We start from the raw sequence: 20121 nt of genomic DNA on the forward strand, positions 1-20121 counted from the left end.
GTCTGTGCATTTAGAGGTTCACATTGTCGCAAAAATTATTAAGGAAATTTATGTGTTTTTGGGATTTTAATTGATTTATTTTAAGTTATGGCAACTTTTCCATGGATGAATTCTTATTTATAGGAATAGCCTATTTTTGTTTGGGTCATTTTGGGGTTTAACTAGGTTGGCTAGTTATTTGCCCTAATCGATTATTCACTCAAAAAGTGAATAAATATTAAAAAAGGAATGTAATTATGGACTCACTTTTGAATTAGAAAGTTTGAGAGTAAAACCAAAATCCTCTTCATGAGGATTTACTATTTTTTTCATTGTGGGAGATAGAAGTGAGGGATCGTCGGGAGGTTGGGTTCGTTGGATCCAGCTCGAGGAAACCTTGGATTGCTGCAATGTTTAGCTACTTCTACAGGCTATTTATTTTATGGTTTAGATTCCCATTTTTCCCTTTTGGCTGTGAGGTAGGGCTTTCCTATTTTATTGTTTCTATTCCATTTCTGCTTTTTTTTTTGGTAGCTATTTGTTTGGAGGCTGAGAACTAGTGTTCACCTCCATTTTTGTATGGTAGTTCTACCCAATTGGGCAGGTACAAACATTTTCCTATTTTTTGGGATGAGGGTTTGGAGTTTTACACCGTTATGCTAGCTATTTTTGCATACAGTATCCGCACTTGATTATTTTTGGATTTTTGGAGTTTTTGTGCCCAAAGGCCAAATGGGTTTTAATTTTGAAGTTTTCCAAATTTTGGAATTTTTACCTCATTTTGTATTGTGTTCTCATGTTGTCCTTGTGTTATGATCTTCGTGATGGTGGTACACCGCACATGAGTACATGCATGTACATTTTTCAGAGGACTTGTAGGTCTCGATCTTTCATGGTACTTCTAAAAGTTATGATCATTAGGGTTGGGATGGAAGAATGCATGCCCACGGGCACTTGTCATAGGATGAGCATGGGTAGGGTAGGGTAGCATATGGAGGGGGCTTCTCTCTCTTAGTCCAATGATCATGATGCCATGGGTATGGTAGAGAGGAGTTTGATTAAGTGATAACTAAAGAAAACATGTGAATGGTAATAAAACTTAAGATAATAAAACTTTTTGTGATGGTTCCAAGGGAGTACCTCAAGAGGGAAGTACCTTGCAAGAGTTTCCACACGTGATCCAAGCTTGGGCTTGTCAATGCCAAGTGACTCTCTATGATGTTAGCCCTACTTAGTAGCCTATTGAGCGTTTGACTAGGACCTATACTCCTTACATTGTCTTAGGTTCTTGGTTACAACCATCATACTATCTAGCATGAGTTTTAGCCATGGATGTTTTTTGTGTGTTTTTGGTTTGATCATTATCTTGATCAACATGGCAGGTGTTGACCTATGGGTTCCACATGGTTGGGAGGCATAGCTACCTTCACCACTGCTTGGGACCAGTGTATAGAGATGGTCTCTTATCCTAGTGCGACCATTGCTGGATGTTTTCACTTGATGCTTCTAATTTTGGAGTATGCTTTCTTGTGATTTATGCTTTCATTAGAATGCTTGGATATCATGTTTGGCTGATGTTAGTTTATTTGAGGCATTCCCATATTATGATGTTTAGCATATGACTAGATGATGTGAATTATTCTATTGGATTATCTATTGCTTATTGGTTAGCATGTTAGATTTACTTATTATGTTGATTAGCATGTGTTAGGTGATATTATCTACTTGCAGGTTTATCTTCTATTGTACTACTAGCATGTTAGATTTCCTCATGCTTTTGGTTATTAGCATGTTTAGTAGTGATCTCCATATTATGACAGTACTGATGATTTGATCAGTGGCTTGGGATGTTATGCGTAGGGGATGGCTAGGGCTCATGATGGCCTTATGATGCCAATGACGGTTGGGAGGCACCATGTACTTAGTTTCGTTGTTCAGTTATTGTGATGTTATTTTTGTACATTGCGATGTTGGTTATGTTCATTATGATGTTACTTTCAGTGCATTCTTGACTGCTATGGTTTAGATGGATAGATGTTCCTCCTTCTTGATTCCTTGTTATATTGTTGATTATGCACTCGAGTGTTTGCTCCTCGGTCTATGTGGATCCACACTAGTACATTTGAGGTCATTTTTTGACCTTTATTGGTCAGAATTTTTGACCAAATTTGACCAATCCATTGGTCGATAATTTTCTCATCAAAATTTTGACCAACCTTTTGGTTGGTCAAAATTTTGACCAACACGTTGGTCGAAAATTGTACAAAAGTGCTGATCAATTTCTACCAAGCGTTGGTCAAAATTTTGACCAATGCTTGGTGGAAAACTCCACAGTATTGGTCTAAATTTTGACCAATGTTGCAAGAAGCATTGGTCAAAATTTCAACCAGTGCTTGGTGGAAAACTTCAAGCATTGGTCAAAATTTTTTTGAGGCTCACACTTGTTGAGGTCCACTTCAGCAATGGCCCTTCTTGTGAAATTGTTGTCTATAACCTTTCTAATGAGATAATGTGTTATGAGCTCTTCATCAGTGGGATGGAACGTGAATCCAGGAGGCAGTTGTGCATCACCCATATCATGACTGTAACTAAATGAATATGGGTGATAGGGAAGAGAATTCAATAATAGAGACTCTTAGCTTTAGTTATAGTCATGATATGGGTGATGCACAACTCCCTCCTAGATTCATGTTCCATCCCACTGATGAAGAGCTCATAACACATTATCTCATTAGAAAGGTTTTAGACAACAATTTCACAGGAAGGGCCATTGCTGAAGTGGACCTCAACAAGTGTGAGCCTCAGGGAGGGTTCAATTCCCTTCTTTATTATTCACACTATGTTTTAAACATAAAAAATTTCAGTCTAGATTAAACCACTTAAGTTCTGTAGAAACATGGGCATTATAGTAGAGGATCTAACATGCCTTTCCCTCAAATCTAAAAACCAATAATTATCTCATAATGGAAACATTTATGCCAACATGGTTTGTATCTCAATTATAAGCAAAACATCCAACATTGTTTCTAATGGCAAGCTTTGACAGTATCATTAAGGGCATAATGAAGCACTTTAAAGCAATCACATGTTAGAATCTAAAAAGATTAATAACCCAAAAAACTAGTGCAAACAATAAATATCTAAACTATGAATGCAAATGATACAAAATCAAAATAACAACACAACGCTAGTCTCCAAGAGAGTAATGCAAATGCTAGAAGCAAAATAGCATTAAGAGGATGCAAAAACAAGAGATGCAAATACAAGCCAGGTAGCATGCTTATATAGGCTAGGAAGAGGGAGGAGGTGGCAACACCAAACAATGAGGAGCAACCATCTATCGGACTAAAGATAGCAAAGTATCTTCCCAAGATAGCTAATGGATGCTCACATGTAGGAAGGTGACACCTCACAACAATTCACCGAATAAGAAATACTTCATTAACCTAAGCAAGATTATTAAAAGTGTAGGAAAAACCTAGTAAAATAGGAAAAAATAAAAAACTACACTAACACCCCCCCATAAGTGAAGCTTAGGTGGATGTAGAAATGGGTTCCGGCAAGTCAAGCCTGATGAGGTACCCATGTACATAAAATTCTCCCCACAGAGAGATAAAAGAGACTCCCCAAAGAAAATTAGGACTCCAAGTGAGAGGAAGAGGCCCCCCCAAAAGATGAAGCATCCCACACCCCTAGCAAAGCTTGCATATTTTTTTCGGTAGATCCACTTACATCGAACAAGTTTTCTTCCCTTAGGAAAAGGGACAAGATCCCAAGTGTGGTTCCTCATCAAGGAACTATACTCTTCCTGCATAGCTGTATCCCACTTAGAAATACCAAAAGCCTCATGAAAGGACTGTGGATTTGAGGTAGTAGCAATGAAGATATGTAGAGCATCCTGGAATTGTGAACGAGTCTACTTGGTGTTTGATGGATCCCCAACCCAATTACCTATAAACTGCAAGGTCTGTTTAGCCCAAAGTGGACCAGACAATGGAGAATCTAGAGGAGAATCATCAACCTATGAATGATGACTAGGAGAGGAAGGATGTGAGTCCTCTGAATCACTCTCTGCATTAGAAGTAGAGGTAGAAGACTGCTCAAGTGAATCTGACCCATTAGAAGATCTATCATGCATTCCAAGTGACTCCAAGGTCAAAGTAGAAGGCAACCCTGTGACCATGCTCTGCTGGTTAAGCTAATGCAAGTAGTGGAAGTTAAGATGGCCAAACCACTCATGCCATAATTTTCTCACATCATTAGAGTGAGTGAGTGAAACAGTCAAAGGAGGATTAGGAACAAAGTGAGAAAACATATAGAGTCATGACTAATGATCTACTCTCCCAACTACAACTATAGAATCATTGTGCAACTCACGTATCTCCACTGAACTAGGAGTGAACTCAACCCACTTGCCTAAACTTGTGTGAGTGATATGGTATACCGATAGGAGATTAGTTGACAATGAGGGTACACAAGGAGCATTATGGAATGTGCCATCCCCCACATCAATAGACCCTCTCTCACACACCTCAATAGGAGTGTTATCATCCATCAAAATAGAAGGCATAGTACATGGCTCCAAGGATGCAAGTTCTTCCTTAGATGAAGCCATGTGGTGTGAAGCACCTTAATCAAGAACCCAAGTCGATGGTGAGGAAGCAACTGCAAAAAGGGCCTTGCCCTTTCCTTTCCCCTTGCTATTTTCTTTTTCCTTGTTAGACCCTTCATTAGAACTTTGTTTGATAGACTCAGGAACACTGATATTATTCTTCTCAAGAATGTATGTCAAGTGATTAAGTTGTTTCTGCAAACATTTATGTTCATCATGACCAGGTCTTTCACAATAGGCACATTTGACCTTTTCTTTCTTAGGCTTATCACCCTTGGAAGATGGTGTATCAATAGTTGTTTTTGAAGAAATCAATATCCGATCCTTCTTCTCCTCGCTATTCTTTTGTTTCTTGTCCTTACTATTGTTGTTACTGCTTTTTTCTTGTTGTTCTTTTGTGCCTTGGTTGGTAGCCAAGGCATGTGACTTAGAGGACTTAAGAGTTCCCATCTGGATTAGCTTGTCCTATTCTCGAGTGAGATTGATAGCAAAATCATTTAAAGATGGCATGGTGAATTGAGTACCAAGTGAACCCTTAGTAGAATAGAAGGTAGAGACAAACACAAAATATTCTAAACTTAGCTTAGAGAGAATACTGAGAATCAGTTGTTCATCTTTCTTTTCAATTCCACATTGTTTTAACTGCAGCCTTAGTGATTTCAATTTGGTGAAGAAATCTTGGATTGTGTTGAAATTTCCTGGACTCAAACTAATCAATTCATTTTCCAACATATGACCCCTCACTGAATCTTGTGTGCCAAATAGTGTTTCTAGCTTTGTCCATGCTTCATTTGGTGTATCCAAAGACTCAATGTGAAATAGCAAGTAAGGAGAAACAGACAAACACAATGTTCCATAAGCCTCATCACATTTGTTAAACCACTTAGGCTTATCTTCATCTTTAGTAGGTTCAGTTTCAAGTCCCATAGTTATCCTATTTAATCCAGCTTTCCTTAAGTGATTTTTCATGCGTCATTTCCACTCAAAGTAATTATATGTAGTTAGGATGGGCATATTTTTTTGATCCATGATGAAGAAATGCATAGAAGAAATGCTAAAAAGAAGAGAACCTAGCCACGACAATGCCCCCCCCCCCCCCCCCCCCCCCCCCTTTTTTACTCAATCAAAGAACCCCCCCAAAGAAATATGATTTGGCACTTTATTTTAGTGCGTTAACAACTACCACTAGAAAGAAATACTTAGTGGTCTTGATTTCAATGCATTAAAAACCCTCATGAAGAGCATATGTTGAAAGTAAAATTTAGACAAAATAATCAAGGAAACAAAATCACCACTATGATCTACTTGAAAAACCATGCACTTTCAAAAAAAGAATTGCCTCGATACGAGGTCGTATGAGAAAGTTATGATCCTCTGAAGTTTCCAAAATGAGATCTGTGCACAGTTACGACCAAGAATCTGCAATTTTTGAAAATTTTATGCATGAAAATCAAAAGTCAACTCCACTAGTGGATAGAGCACAAAAAAATAGCCAAGGTCATAATAAGAATCATCAAAATCAGAGTCCGTATGAGCAAGAACGAGACATTTGAAAATTGTGTTCAAATTTGTGACTGCCAACGGAGAGGGGTACGACTATAGCTTTCCATGCTAGATCCTGCAAAATATATAGATTGCATGCAAAATCTAAAAGATACCCAGATGGTTTTTTGGGGCTGCAAACAAAACCTAGAAAGCTTTTTTCTTGTTGATGTACAAAAGATGTTGCTGTAGTGTAAATCAAACGCCTTTAACAGTAAAAAATGGCTCCAAAAATCAAGAAATGACCTCAAAAACCAAAATATGACATGTAAATGTTGGATCAGCTTCCTAAGTCCATCAATGGCATGCTGGAACCTGCAATACTGATTGAAAACTCCAAATATGCAAGTTGGTTGTCATATTTGAGATTGAAACTCCAGAGAAAATCATTTTTGTCAAAACTTTTCTGATTCTCAAGATCATCCAAAGATGCAAGAGAAGAGCATACTTCATTTTTTAAAAACTACAATAAAATTTATTAGCCCCCCCCCCCGAATCTCTCAAATAAGGAAACTAAAATCTACTCTTGCACATAGAAAAGCTTTGATACCATGTTAGAATCTGAAAAGATTAATAACCCAGAAAACTAGTGCAAAGAGTAAATATCTAAACTATGAATGCAAATGATACAAAATCAAAATAGCAACACAGAGTTAGTCTCCAAGAGAGTAATGCAAATGCTAGAAGCAAAATAGCATTAAGAGGATGCAAAAACAAGAGATGCAAATACAAGCTAGGTAGCATGCTTATATAGGCTAGGAAGAGGGAGGAGGTGGCAACACCAAACAATGAGGAGCAACCATCTATCAGACTAAAGATAGCAAAGTATCTTCCCAAGATAGCTAATGGATGCTCATATGTAGGAAGGTGACACCTCACAACCATTCACCTAATAAGACATACTTTATTAACCTAAGCAAGATTATTAAAAGTGTAGGAAAAACCTAGAAAAATAGGAAAAAATAAAAAACTACACTAACATCACAAAGGAAATCTTCCAGTTTTCCATATACCAATTCAAACTTAGATATATCTTGCCGATCTAACAACATCCCATCATTAAAGGTGCCAGAAAGGCATGCAAACATTTGTAGATCAGTGTAAGATCCACAATACTAAAATGAACTTGTAATATCCACTTGGAGATGATGCATAGAACCTCTACCTGCAAGAGTCATTCTATGAAAATTCCTACAAAAATAAAAAAGTTCTAGATACAAGCAAACAATAATGTGCTACTCATCTTGCATCCTATGCCTTCCCACACCTGAGATATTAATATCTTTAATTTATGAAATAGTAAATGCTACCACCAGAATCTCTTCAAATTCTCAAGCTACAACTAGCAGCTTGTATAATATTTTTGCAATTCAATTCTCATTCAGCCACCTCAAGCTACAAGAGCCTCATCTCATATAAAAAGAATGTTGCCTTAAAAAAATTAAGTTATGCCTCTCAGAGCTTCATTCTATTCCAGCCTATGACAACCTTATGATCACATACCTGTATGCCATAGAGACGTGTTAAGGAGACATCATACTAAGACAACTCTGTAGTCCACTACTCAAACCCTAGTAAGCTCTCACAAACCAAAGATTAGACTTCACTATCAGAGACTCAAATTTTACAGTAGAAAATCTAACAATTATAGTTACAGTTTAATAATAGGATGAGCCATTTCCATGTAAGTATCCACCACACTCAAATACAAAGATGAGTAAGAACCTCCACCAATCTGAATACAATAGGAAGTAGTTAATATTTTTACAAAATTAAACAAATCAAAATAGAAAGATATCAAGTTACATACATCAGCACCGCTAGATGACAAATAGTCAAACATATCACAACCTTTGTTTTCACATTGAGAAGATGTAGCATAGGAGATGACAAAATAAAGGAATTAAGTCAATATTTATCTTCATCAAGTAATAGGCATACACATGATAGTTTCTAAACTATAAATTGTATTGTCTTCAATTAGAGGTTGATGTGGATTTTGTTTATGGATGCATAAAAATCATTACAATTGCCAACAAGAGAAAAGGAGGAGCTCAAGTAGTTCATATATAGGCTTTCATCAGCATTAGACACTCTATGTTTAATGATAGTACTCATATTAGAGAATCACAACTATGGATAAATCATCATTTAGAACTATTTTCACCAATAGCTAAGATATCAATTTGCATCATACATGGAAGAAGTTGAAGAGTAGTCAATACACATCAACATCATGAGAAGAAGTGATTTGGTTAATGAACCACTTACTAAATCAATATGGAGTGATACAAAATAGTAAATGAGGAATCTGTAATGGGTATTTCAGTTCCCAAATGCTGATAAGTATGATAGCTACTATGAAGACCAAAAACCAAGTGATAATTGATCAATGATCATATGTATATCCAATGATGGTCCATGATTACTATGTAATAGGATGATACAAAAATCAAGAGAAGTTGTATCAATAAATAAAAATAATTGAGAGGACATGAATCAACATATGACTGAGCAATAATAAGCATACAACAAATTGTCAAATCAGAGAAAATAATTCAATCATCCATCAAACATCAATTGGGAATCAAGGAAATAGAATAGCAATCATTTCATACATCAAGTCAATCAGTCTAATATCAATCATTCAAATATTAACCAAATCACGTCATAACATCAAAGAAAAGAACTAAGGCAATCAATCAAGGGAGAGACTTTTAGTTCCCAGTTGATGAAACTAGTCAGCAGACTTATATACTGCTCAAGTATTTGATATGATGCATAATGCATGGAACTTTGATCTTGCTGACTTGTTATCTAGTAAGAAGTTAACATATTATTGCTCATATTTATTTATATGTTGTTATTCTTTCCATTATGATACTTATGCATAATAAATAATATATATACAACTGTTTAATCGATCAATTGTCTCATTATGGAGGATAGAATGAAATACATAATTAGGAATACAATTGGAGCCAAAGTAATCAGAAATAAACTATGGAAACTTACCTTTCAAGAATTTGAATTGGATCAGCCACAAGCTCAAGCTTCCCATCAATCAAAAAAGAATAATTCACATTGGGGAAGATCCTGTGAAGTAGCAACTTTGGAATCTACAAAAAAAAAAAAGATTCAAAACAACAAATGCTAAAGTGACCATAAATTTGACAATATTATTAGTAAACAAATTCCAGAATATCCTAAAAGAACAATATGAGTTAAAATGTTTATTCATTTCCATTCAAATGTCTTTACAATTATAAAAAAAATTATGTCCAAGTCCCTTTTTCCCCTAGGCATCCAACTTGGTGGGATGTAACATCACTCTATTAAAATTAAAACACTGAAGTAAATAATATAATGTTACTTTATAACTTGTTTAATAATTAAAATAATCCCCGTGATCATATTGTAGAAAGGAAATCCGATTCTAATCATTTCAAGGAAATATTGATGTTGAAGAGTGATATCAGACACTAAATTGGGGAATTGCTTAAAATAGCTGTGTCCTCCAAGAACCACCCAAAATGCCAAAAAATGCTGCAAAGCATGTCGCCAATAACAACAACACCAACTGATCACCACACCTCTGTCGGAAGCCATAAAAATTGATATTGAGCTCTCCAAGAAAGCTAGAGGTCCCCTAACCACTACCAACTAGCCTATAGAAACCCATGAATAGGCTAATGGGAAACAGTGGCTGACTAAGTCTGAGAAGGAGACCATACATCAACTACTTGATAAAACACTTTCAAGTTAAAAAAATCCAGATATGTTGGAAATTGAAAGGTAAGCATATTACAGTGGTATTACAGCCACAATACTACTAGTTTTTGGGGTAGTTGAATAAGTTCATGCATCATGTTGAATAGACAAATAGGTATTATCCAAGAATAACTTTTAATCCTTGAAGAAACCCATAAGGAGTTCCTATTGCAGATTTTCCAGTCAAGAGATAGGTGGAAGAATGAATCATGTTTGATAGAAGATATTCTCATGAAGACAATAATATGCAATAGATTTTGAAAGACTTGTTATAAGGTAGCAGTAGTTGACTCAATTGTTAACTCAAATGATGCAAATTATGAAAATGAACAGGGATGACTATTGTTTAAAAATTTTAGAGGGATTTACTCAAGAAGAAAGCCTTGTGTTTAGGAAGCAATTGCAAAAATAGGACACAATAGTCAAAATGGGATGTAAATAGACCTTCAACCAAGACAAAATTAATTTACATAATGTAGGCCCCATACAAAAAAATGGGTATATAATAATCGTCTAATAAATTTGTATTGGCCCTTATTATTACAAATGATTCGATGACTATAAAATAAAATGATATGCAAAATTACATTGTGCTTTAAAAAATCCAGTGAAAAAAATAATTCAATAAACTTGCCTGTAGGTTGTTGAATGCCAAATGCATACAGTACCATCTTCAAAACCATTGATAATGATAGGAAGTTAAGGATGAAAGCAAACTGTTGATACATTATGGGTATGTCCATCAAGAGTCTGGATACAACTTTTTCTCTGGTAATCTCGTACCTGATACAAGTACACCAAATAAAATGAGCACTGGACTATTATTCAAAAAGATCCATACAAAAAGTAACAAATGTCAACTAGGAAGGAATTTGTAAAGAGCACCTTGGCTGTATGATCATCTAAACCTGAAATTAGATATGGTCTGTCACCTCCTATAAAGTGAATCCCAAACAACTCCATGGCATCAAATTTTTCTAGCCTAGATAGGAATGAATCGACCTTCCAGCTATCATTGACAATAATATTGAATAGATGACCATTTGAGTTATCAGAGTAGCTATTCTCTTGAGCATCAAAATACAATCCCAAACTCCCTATGAAAGTTTCTATTATAGATTTAGATATTGAGCAGATGAGGGTTCTTCAACTTGACATAATGTGCCTTGTAGAAAGCACATCACCTATATGATCCAAAAGTGAGAGGCATTAATTATGCAATGTATAGGAATTAATTTGCACTAAAATTTTGTGTTTTTTACTTTGCACCAGCACTGATGTCAAAAAACTAGTTGAAAGCCAATGGTATTTCACAAATGGCTTACCCTCTGCTGCCATATTCTAGACTCACTTAGTAAATTAATCTTCACTTGACCCAAGAAAAAGGTGACAAAAGACAACGTGCTACAACTACCAGACATTAAGGAAAAATCTTTCTTGTGTTCCAAATGAGTGCATGATAACACATTTAGAAATGTTGAAGCCAATCCACACTGACAAAGGAATAGACATGGTTTGGCATCCATGCTTCACTAAAAATGATGAAAGAAATAATATATAATAATATCTACAATGAACATTATGTTGATAGAATATAGCCAAAAGCATCTAAACTCAAAAAAAAATAAAGCTAACCTAGGAAGCAAACAACATAGCAAATTGAGTCCATATGATAATTAGAAAATACAAAGGTAATCTAATATCGAAACAAAACAAAAAAAATCCTAAGAATAAGATGATTTTTCTTTACAAAATACTCATGACACAAAACTTTTCCTTTCAATCAAGTTTATACAAAAATCATGCAGATAAATAACATTAAAAATTGTTGGAAAGACTGAGCTTTTGAATATTCAATACAGTTATTAAAAAAAACTACAAATACACTTTAGACATTTTTCTCAACTACATCTAGACACTTACCATCACAATTATGTTTTAACCATTAAGTGTACTTACCTAGAGTAACAGTAGGATCAATGACCTCCTAAGAAAAAGAATTTCTTTGTAGCTAGGAGATATAAGCATTTTTGCATGTTAACTATCTCTTCAAACTAAACCTATAGCCCAAAAATGACAGCACCCATGAATAAAACATATGCCTAACTTGGCTTCAAGAATGAAAACTAGTGCAGGAGCACCTAGTTAGTTTGCCTAATTTTAGCTTGTAGGTGGTTTTAGCCAACCACCAGGACTTAAGGTCTAGAATACAACCCCATGTGTGTTAGGTCAGTAGTCTTTAGTGGTTTCATAGGTTAGTAAAGATAGCAAGGTCATTTAGAGTGTTTTTGAGCATTTAAGCTAAAGTTTCCTAGGTAGGCCAACTTGGTCAAATGTTGGTCAAAGGTGGAAAAAATTCATGGAAGTGAGTGAAATAGTCTTATTTAACAATAATATAACTTTCTTCAAGGTGTTAGGGGTGTTTTAGGTCTTAAAACCAACATAGGGCAAAAATTGAAAAAGTTGTCATGACAACTTTGTGTCTAATGGCAGCTGCAAAATGTATAACCTAAGTGTTAGGAAAGAATTAAAAATGACTTAAACATGTCTGAAAGGGGAGAAACTACCTTGTCAATCTCAAGGATAGGTTGGGAGGAGTCAGTTGCACAGACTGTGACATGTTTAGGAGCAATTTTTGTGATTGTGATAACAGATTTCAAGAAAACATGGCTTTCTTTCCTTGATCATGAATTGATAGAGCCAAATGCACCTTGTGATTAGTTAAAAAAAGAAATTTGAATCAAATTTTTCAATTTGAGGTATTGGAGTGAAGTTTTGCTTTGTTTTAGAAAATCTTCTTGTTTTTGCCAGTCAGTTGTTTTGGACAGGGCTGGGCATAGAACTTGCATATAGTTCTTGTTCCACATGGTAGACCATGTAAATAAATTGTAAAAATGGCTAATAGACACTTAGGGCTTTTTATTTATGTTTTGTTCAAATTTTTAAGTGTAGGTATGAGGACGTTTCATTGAGGCCCTAGGCAGATGAAGTGTAACTGGCTAGGGACAAACAGACTGAAGAAGTGCATGATTTGAGATCATGTTGAATTGAAGGGGTCTAGGTTACCACCCTAATAGGAGGAGCAATGTTTAGTGAAGCTATGTGTGAGAAGAGAAGTTTTGAGGGGTGAAAAACCAAACCCTTCGCTAATGCTGATGCACACTCTTGAAACCTCATTTTTAGACTTGATTATAGTAAAGTGTTGTATAGACAGATTGGGGTACTGTAACTTTTTGAATTTTTTAGAATGGAGAAAAGGGTATCAGAATCCATTGGTTGTTTGATAGGTTGTTTGGAAGTTTTTAGAAAGAAAGCCCAAAAACCTCAACGAGAGGCCTAATTGGGGCTCTAGACCTACTAGGTCACATAAGCAAGAAATAGAGTTTCATGAAGTGGGCTTGTGAGTGGTGACTTGGGATTCTTAGAGGAGTTTGGAAATGTCATGTTGCAGACCATATAGTAGTCCTAGATGTTGCATTGGGTTTTGTGCCAAGTTTTGTCTAGTAGAGGGGAAATGCCTTCATTTCAAGATTTGGGTGATAGAAGCTGATATAGACAATTGGTGTAAATAGATCCTAAATTATGAATTGGGGAAATGCCTTCATTTAAAGCTTTATTTATGAAAGAAGCAGCTAGCAATGTGAGACAACAGAATTATACAAATTCAATTCAATTGCATATCCCAGATTAAAGAGCAAAGGGAATTGTTACATTAAGTACCACAGTAGATTCAAAAAGAAAAATAGCATCAAACATGCCTTTCTTCTTGTGGCATTCCAGAATGAATGTAGATTGATGGAAAGTTTCACTCCACAAGAAGCTTGTTCAACTCTGCAGCTCTGTTAACACTCTTGACAAATATCACAACTTGATTGAAGTCGAGTGCATTAAGCAGATCATTCAACTTTTGGTTCTTCTCTAGCTCGCTCAGTTTGATGTAGTGCTGGAAGAATCTCAAGACATAAATACCAAACACAACAAAAGAGAGAATGGTTTACTATTTTATAACACATTATTAAACTCAAATAAATTCAATATCTGAACTAAACCATGAAGTGTCAATTTTGCCTCATCTTCAATGTATATCTCCATAGGTTATAAATGGAAACAAATGTTTGTAACATTAGGTGGTGTGATTTCCATCAAGAGCCAATAGTGCCACAACAATCCACCTCATATTTGTACCATGAAAAAGAACTAAACATAGCTAGTGTAATTATCATCAAAACTTTTAGAGGTCAAGACATGATTTGTGCTCTCGAAGAATGGTTTATCTAGTGAACCTATCAAGATAATTATAGAGCAACAAATGGGGGCACATTATGAGGTTTCCATATGACACTTTATTCACAAAGCTAAAGAAAATCTAGTTAGAAGATGCAAATATGAGTTAAGTTGTGACTATCCATATGAGTTAGGTGACAATGAGATGCTGCAAAACATACCAAATTAGAGTTACCAATAAATAATGTTTACAATTCACACAAGTATATTTATTATTTATAATTTATAGACTTATTGTGCCAAAATTATTAAATAAGAGAAACCAGTGAACAATATTGTGTTGTCTCTTGCACATAATATTAAGTTCTGGCTACAAGGGAAAAAAATGGAATTTTGAAAAGAATGAAGATTTTGACTTTCTTCCACCTTGCATTCTAGCTTAAAAAGAAGAAAATTTAAAGAATGTTAATGTCATACCTCTCCACTCTCCTTGCTAGAACAAGGTCATGAAATATAACTCTATGATTTGATGACAAAAAACATCACAAATGGACATCATAGTTGCAAGATTTAGACTTGGCAAGCCAATTTATGGCTCAAACCTGGCAAAAAAGCTCAGACAAACAAGAGAAAATTTTCAAAACTAATATGTAATTGTTCTAATGCTTTTTTTTATATTCAATTGTCTTTCTATTATTTAGCATACTTGCAAATTTGATAGTTCGATTCACAAGTCTTGGCTGTCAAATTCATTGTGCAAGTTAAGGCTTCTAACTGTACAAGAGTGTCTCAGGTCAGAACTTGGAAAGTACTCACCAAGACTTGGTCAAGATGGTGGATATTGTGATTAATGTTTGTAGGAATGGGCAATAAAAATGGTTCCCTAATGTCAAACTAAAATTTCTAATGCCACTTGCAATAGAACTCATTTTCTCATTTAAACCAAGGTCAAACAAATTCTTGTTTGCTAATGTAGTCCAAAATCCTTTAAGGTGAATATCATTTCAAATTCTTTGGAATAACCTATTTTTTGAGGCTTTATCTTGTTTCACATCACTCTTCCAACAAGAACACATGTACGATTTATGTAAAAAAATTGTACTTCTTCAATAATCAATATTTACCAAAATAGGTCAACAAAAAATGTCTTTCCCTGACTAGGCATATGCTGTAGTTGAAACAGTCACTACAAGACTTGGGAAGAAATGAAAAAAAATTGAAATGTAGTTGTAATATGCACTTGGAGATGATTCATAGTATTTAAATTTCAAAATACAATCAAAACTATGAATTCATCCTAGAATTTGACAAACTTGATAGAAAATTATGATCAGCAGTCCAAAACAAATTTTGGTGAAGGATATTATAAAGTCTTATGTTACCTTTTTGAAAGGTTCCAACCCATGGCAGTCCTGATAAAGTGCCAATTCTTTGAATAAACTCTTTTGAGTCAATGCCATTAATGCTTCTGGGTGATTTGACAACCATTTTTCCAATAGATCAAATGATAACTGCAATCTATGGTGTTAAAGCATTTGACATGTAACTATGCTAATTTCTCCATATATACTAAGGAATACAAAAAAAAAAAATTCAAAACTATTCTAAGGAATACCCTGGAAGGCTTCCTACATTGATTGAAAATACAACATAATTAATCATAAAAGAAAGATTATATAATATCAGAAGAGAAATGCATGAAAATGTTTTCTGAAATTGCAAAGAACAAGGAAGACTACTCCAAGTTCTATGAATCATTTGCCAAAAATATCAAACTGGGTGTACACGAAGACAATCAGAATCATGCCAAATTGGCAGATCTCCTGAGGTATCATTCCACAAAAAGTGGTGATGAAATGACTAGCCTGAAGGATTATGTCACCCGCATGAAGGATGGCCAAAATGACATATTCTATATTGTTGGTGAGAGTAAGAAGGCTGTGGAGAATTCCTCATTTTTGGAAAAGTTGAAGAAGAAAGGCTATGAAGTTTTGTACATGGTGGATGCTATTGATGAATATGCTATTGGTCAATTGAAGGAGTATGATGGGAAAAAGTTGGTCAGTGCTACTAAAGAGGGACTAAAGCTGGAGGAGTCCGAGGATGAGAAAAAGAAAAGGGAGGACTTGAAAGCTAAATTTGAGCCACTATGTAAATCTGTGAAAGAGATTTTGGGTGACCAAGTTGAGAAGGTCATAGTTTCTGATAGGGTGGTAGACTCCCCTTGTTGTTTTGTTATAGGTGAATATGGGTGGACTGCTAACATGGAACGTATCATGAAGGCTCAAGCACTTAGAGACAACAGCATGGCTGGTTATATGTCTAGTAAGAAGACCATGGAAATCAATCCTGAGAATGCCATCATGGAGGAGCTTCGCAAGAGAAATGAAGCAGATAAAGGGGATAAGTCCATCAAGCTTTTTATCATGTTGCTGTTTGAGACAGCTTTTTTCACCTCTGGCTTCAATCTAAATGACCCCAACATGTTTGGCAACAGGATTCACAAGATGTTGAAGCTGGGTCTTAGCATTGATGACGTTGAGGGGCCTGCACCAGCTGATGTAGATGATATGCCTCCCCTTGAGGACAATGATGCAGAGGGTTCAAGGATGGAGGAAGTTGACTAATTTATTTTATTGAGTTGACATTGAGTACTGCTTAACTTTTATCTTGATGAACTTAAATCTTCTTCGGTGATTTGAAGGCTGCTAATTTGAAGCCTCTTAAGAGTAGAAAGCAATCTAACTCTGTACTATTTTCTATGTTTTTTGGTAGTATTTCAAACATGGTATATTTTTCAGCTTTGTGCTGTTTTGGTGCCTTCCATGTGTCAATGTATTCAATTTTTATCGCATTAATATTAAAATTGCAACGATCGACTTTAGAGATTAAGTTCGATGTTTTTCGATTATCACTGGGTTGATTAGATATCATATCCAAAAAGCAGACAGGGTTAAAACACTTATATCAAATGTTAGTGATGAATATGCATCAAATTAGTTATTTTGAAATTTTGATGTGATGAAATTTAGTCTGGATGTCTTATGTCTTCATCAAAAGATGTTCATCGAGAATTAATCTCATTTTTCCTTGATCATGTTGGAATATTAATTGTGGTTGGTCATTTCTTCCTGGAGCCAAATGCCCACCTACCTCCCTGACAGCTTGCAGAACAATCAAATGAATTTATTGCATGGTAGGTGAAATTTTTTTGAATTCAAAAAAGAGGGGGAAAACATTTTGCAAATATAACAAAAGGAATGATTAGATTCATTTGATGTAGTAGAAGGAGAAGAAGTTGAAGAGCTCAAAAGTTGCAGAGAAGGAAGAAGAGAGAAGTGATCAACAAATCTAGATGTCAGAGTGCAGAGAAAAGGAAGTTCATTTCATGCTTGTAGTTGCATGTGTTTCTTCTTTGGTTATTCTGTAAGTTCATAGTTTATTGTTTCATTTGTCCTATTGAAGCAGTGATTGCTCTAGGTGTTATTGTATGCAACCATTAGTGCTGTAAGTTTGAAGTTTGAAGTTTTTCTAGTTTGAAGTTTTAGGGTTATTTTAGGGTTTTCTGGTTGAAGCGGAATGCTCCCAGATTTTGTAATGGTTTAATCAAGTTGAATAGAAAGCTAGTAGGCATACTTGAATCCATTTGTCTCCTTCTATTCATTGCATTTGAAAAGTTTTATTTGGAAGCTTCAAGTTTTGGATTTCTGGTTTTAATGGTGAAAGTTGTTCACGTTATAAATCATCGCTCGATGAAGTCTTTTTAAACTCTTTATTTCTACAGTGGTCATCGAGTTCACTTGGTGCCTTCTTCTACTGATCTCACTTGGTGCTTCCTTCTATCGAGCTCCACCCTGCAGTGGTTACCAAGCTCACTCATTATCCTTTGGCTACCGAGTTGTTGTTCTTTGGTTATCGAGTTCTCTCGATAAGGTCTTCTATCATTCAGTTCCTTTGGTTACCGAGAAAGCAAAATTGTCACTTGGTAATAGTGTTTACCAAGTTTTTTCTTTATCTATGGAGTTGCTCTTCATTTATCGAGCTAACTTGGTAAACTATCCTGTCACTCGATTTCTTAAGTGCCGAGCAATTTTTTGACACTCGGTAATAGTTGTTGCTGTGCAATTTTTTTAGGTTTAGGGTTGTGACTGTTAAATTTAATTTTAATATATTTCTTAGATGGTATCAGATCTTTGAGGCCCCACATCCATAGTGAGTTAGGGCATTTATTTTTCTTGGGATATTTGACATGGCATGAGATGCAGGAAAGATGTGGCAGCAACCACCATCCTTTAATGGGAAAAACTATGATACATGGTCAAAGAAGATGAAGACCATAATGGTTGCAAATGATTTGTGGGAGTTTGTAGTTAATGGGTTCAATGATGTGACAGACCCAACTCAGTATGTTGCTCTCACAAATGCACAGAAGACTCATTTGAAAGAGTCAAGGAGGAAGGATGCTAAGGCATTAAGTCTTATTGATTAGCAATGACAGAGACAATTTTCCCAAAGATTGCAGCAAAAAATTATGTAAAGGAAGCATGGGATATCCTTGAGATGAAATTCAAAGGGACTGATAAAGTCCATACAGTAAAGCTACAGAACATAAGGAGGGAGTTTGAGAACCTTTAGATGAAGAAAAATGAATCAGTTGCAGACTTTAGTTCAAGGACCTCCAATGTGATTAACCAATTGAAGTCAAATGGAGAAGACTATCAAGAGTAGAGGATAGTGAAAAAGATATTGAGGAGTTTACCTCATAAATATGACAATTTAGTCATGACCATAGAAGAGGAAAAAGACCTCACTATTTTGACAATGGATGAGTTGATGGGTACACTTCAAACCCATGAGCATAGGATCAACAGATCTACTTCTTCATCTTCTCAAGAGAAAGCATTCAAGGCTCAGTCAAATCCAAGAGGAAGAGGGAGAGGAAGAAATGGCTCAGGCAAGAACTCTAGAGGTAGAGGCCGAGGTAATGGAGGACGAAGAAATGCTATAGCAGAAAGCTCAGGAAGAGCAGATGGAGTAAGTAGGTCACAAAATACCTCAAGAGGAGGTAAGAAAAACTAAAACTCAAATAAGAGTAATGTAGAATGCTACTTCTATCATAAATATGGGCATTATGCAAGTGAATGCTGAAAGAAGCAAAGAGATCAGTCAAGACAAGAAAATGTGGCAGACGTGAATATGGGAAGTGAAAACACTGCCTTCATCATGTGTAATGTTGGTGAAGAAGGAAGCCCTGAGGTTTGGTACCTCAAAAATGGATGTAGCAACCACATGAATGATAATGAAACCTTGTTTTCATTCATTGACAAGAGTTTCAAATCAGAAATGAAGATGGGTAACAATGGAACCCTACCAGTTGTGGGCAAAGGATCTATTATGGTCTGCACCAAGAAAGGTGAGAAGAAGGAAATACAAAATGTGTATTTTGCCCTTGGTATGAAGCACAATTTGATGAGCATTGGTTAGCTCATTCAAAATGGATACAAAGTGCTGATGGAAAATGATAGGTGTGTTATTCATGAAAAGGATGGGAGCAAGAACCTACTTGCAGCAGTTCAAATGACAAAGAACAGAATGTTTCCCTTGAAGATAGAGACATGTTTCTCATCTCAAGTTTGTGCTGCACCTCCCACACAGTCAACTCTAAGGAGTGTTATTGACTACCCCTCACAGCTATGGCACCTCAGGTATGGTCATCTTGGCTATGTTGGTTTAAATTTATTGTCAAATAAAAGAATGGTAGAAGGTTTACCACGTATAGAAAATTCATGTGACAAGTATGAGGCTTGTATTCTGGGTAAGCAACACAGGCTTTCATTTAATTCTAGAAATTCTAGGAGGGCTAGATATCCATTAGAGTTAGTCCATACTAACCTAGTCAATCCTATGAAAGTTACTTCCATTGGGGGGAGTACTTATTTCATGACATTTATTGATGATTTCAATCATAAGACATGAGTGTATTTCTTAAAAAA

General features: G+C 35.5%; 1 pseudogene; it reads left to right on the plus strand.

Annotated features, from left to right (window-relative positions):
* The first annotated feature begins 16035 nt into the window (after positions 1-16035).
* On the plus strand, positions 16036-17139 carry LOC149542566 (heat shock cognate protein 80 pseudogene; annotated as a pseudogene).
* Positions 17140-20121: the final 2982 nt, after the last annotated feature.

Source organism: Cupressus sempervirens, chromosome 8 (genome assembly GCF_028749045.1).
Source record: "Cupressus sempervirens isolate cs-2001-9-10 chromosome 8, ASM2874904v1, whole genome shotgun sequence".
Lineage (NCBI taxonomy): Eukaryota > Viridiplantae > Streptophyta > Pinopsida > Cupressales > Cupressaceae > Cupressus > Cupressus sempervirens.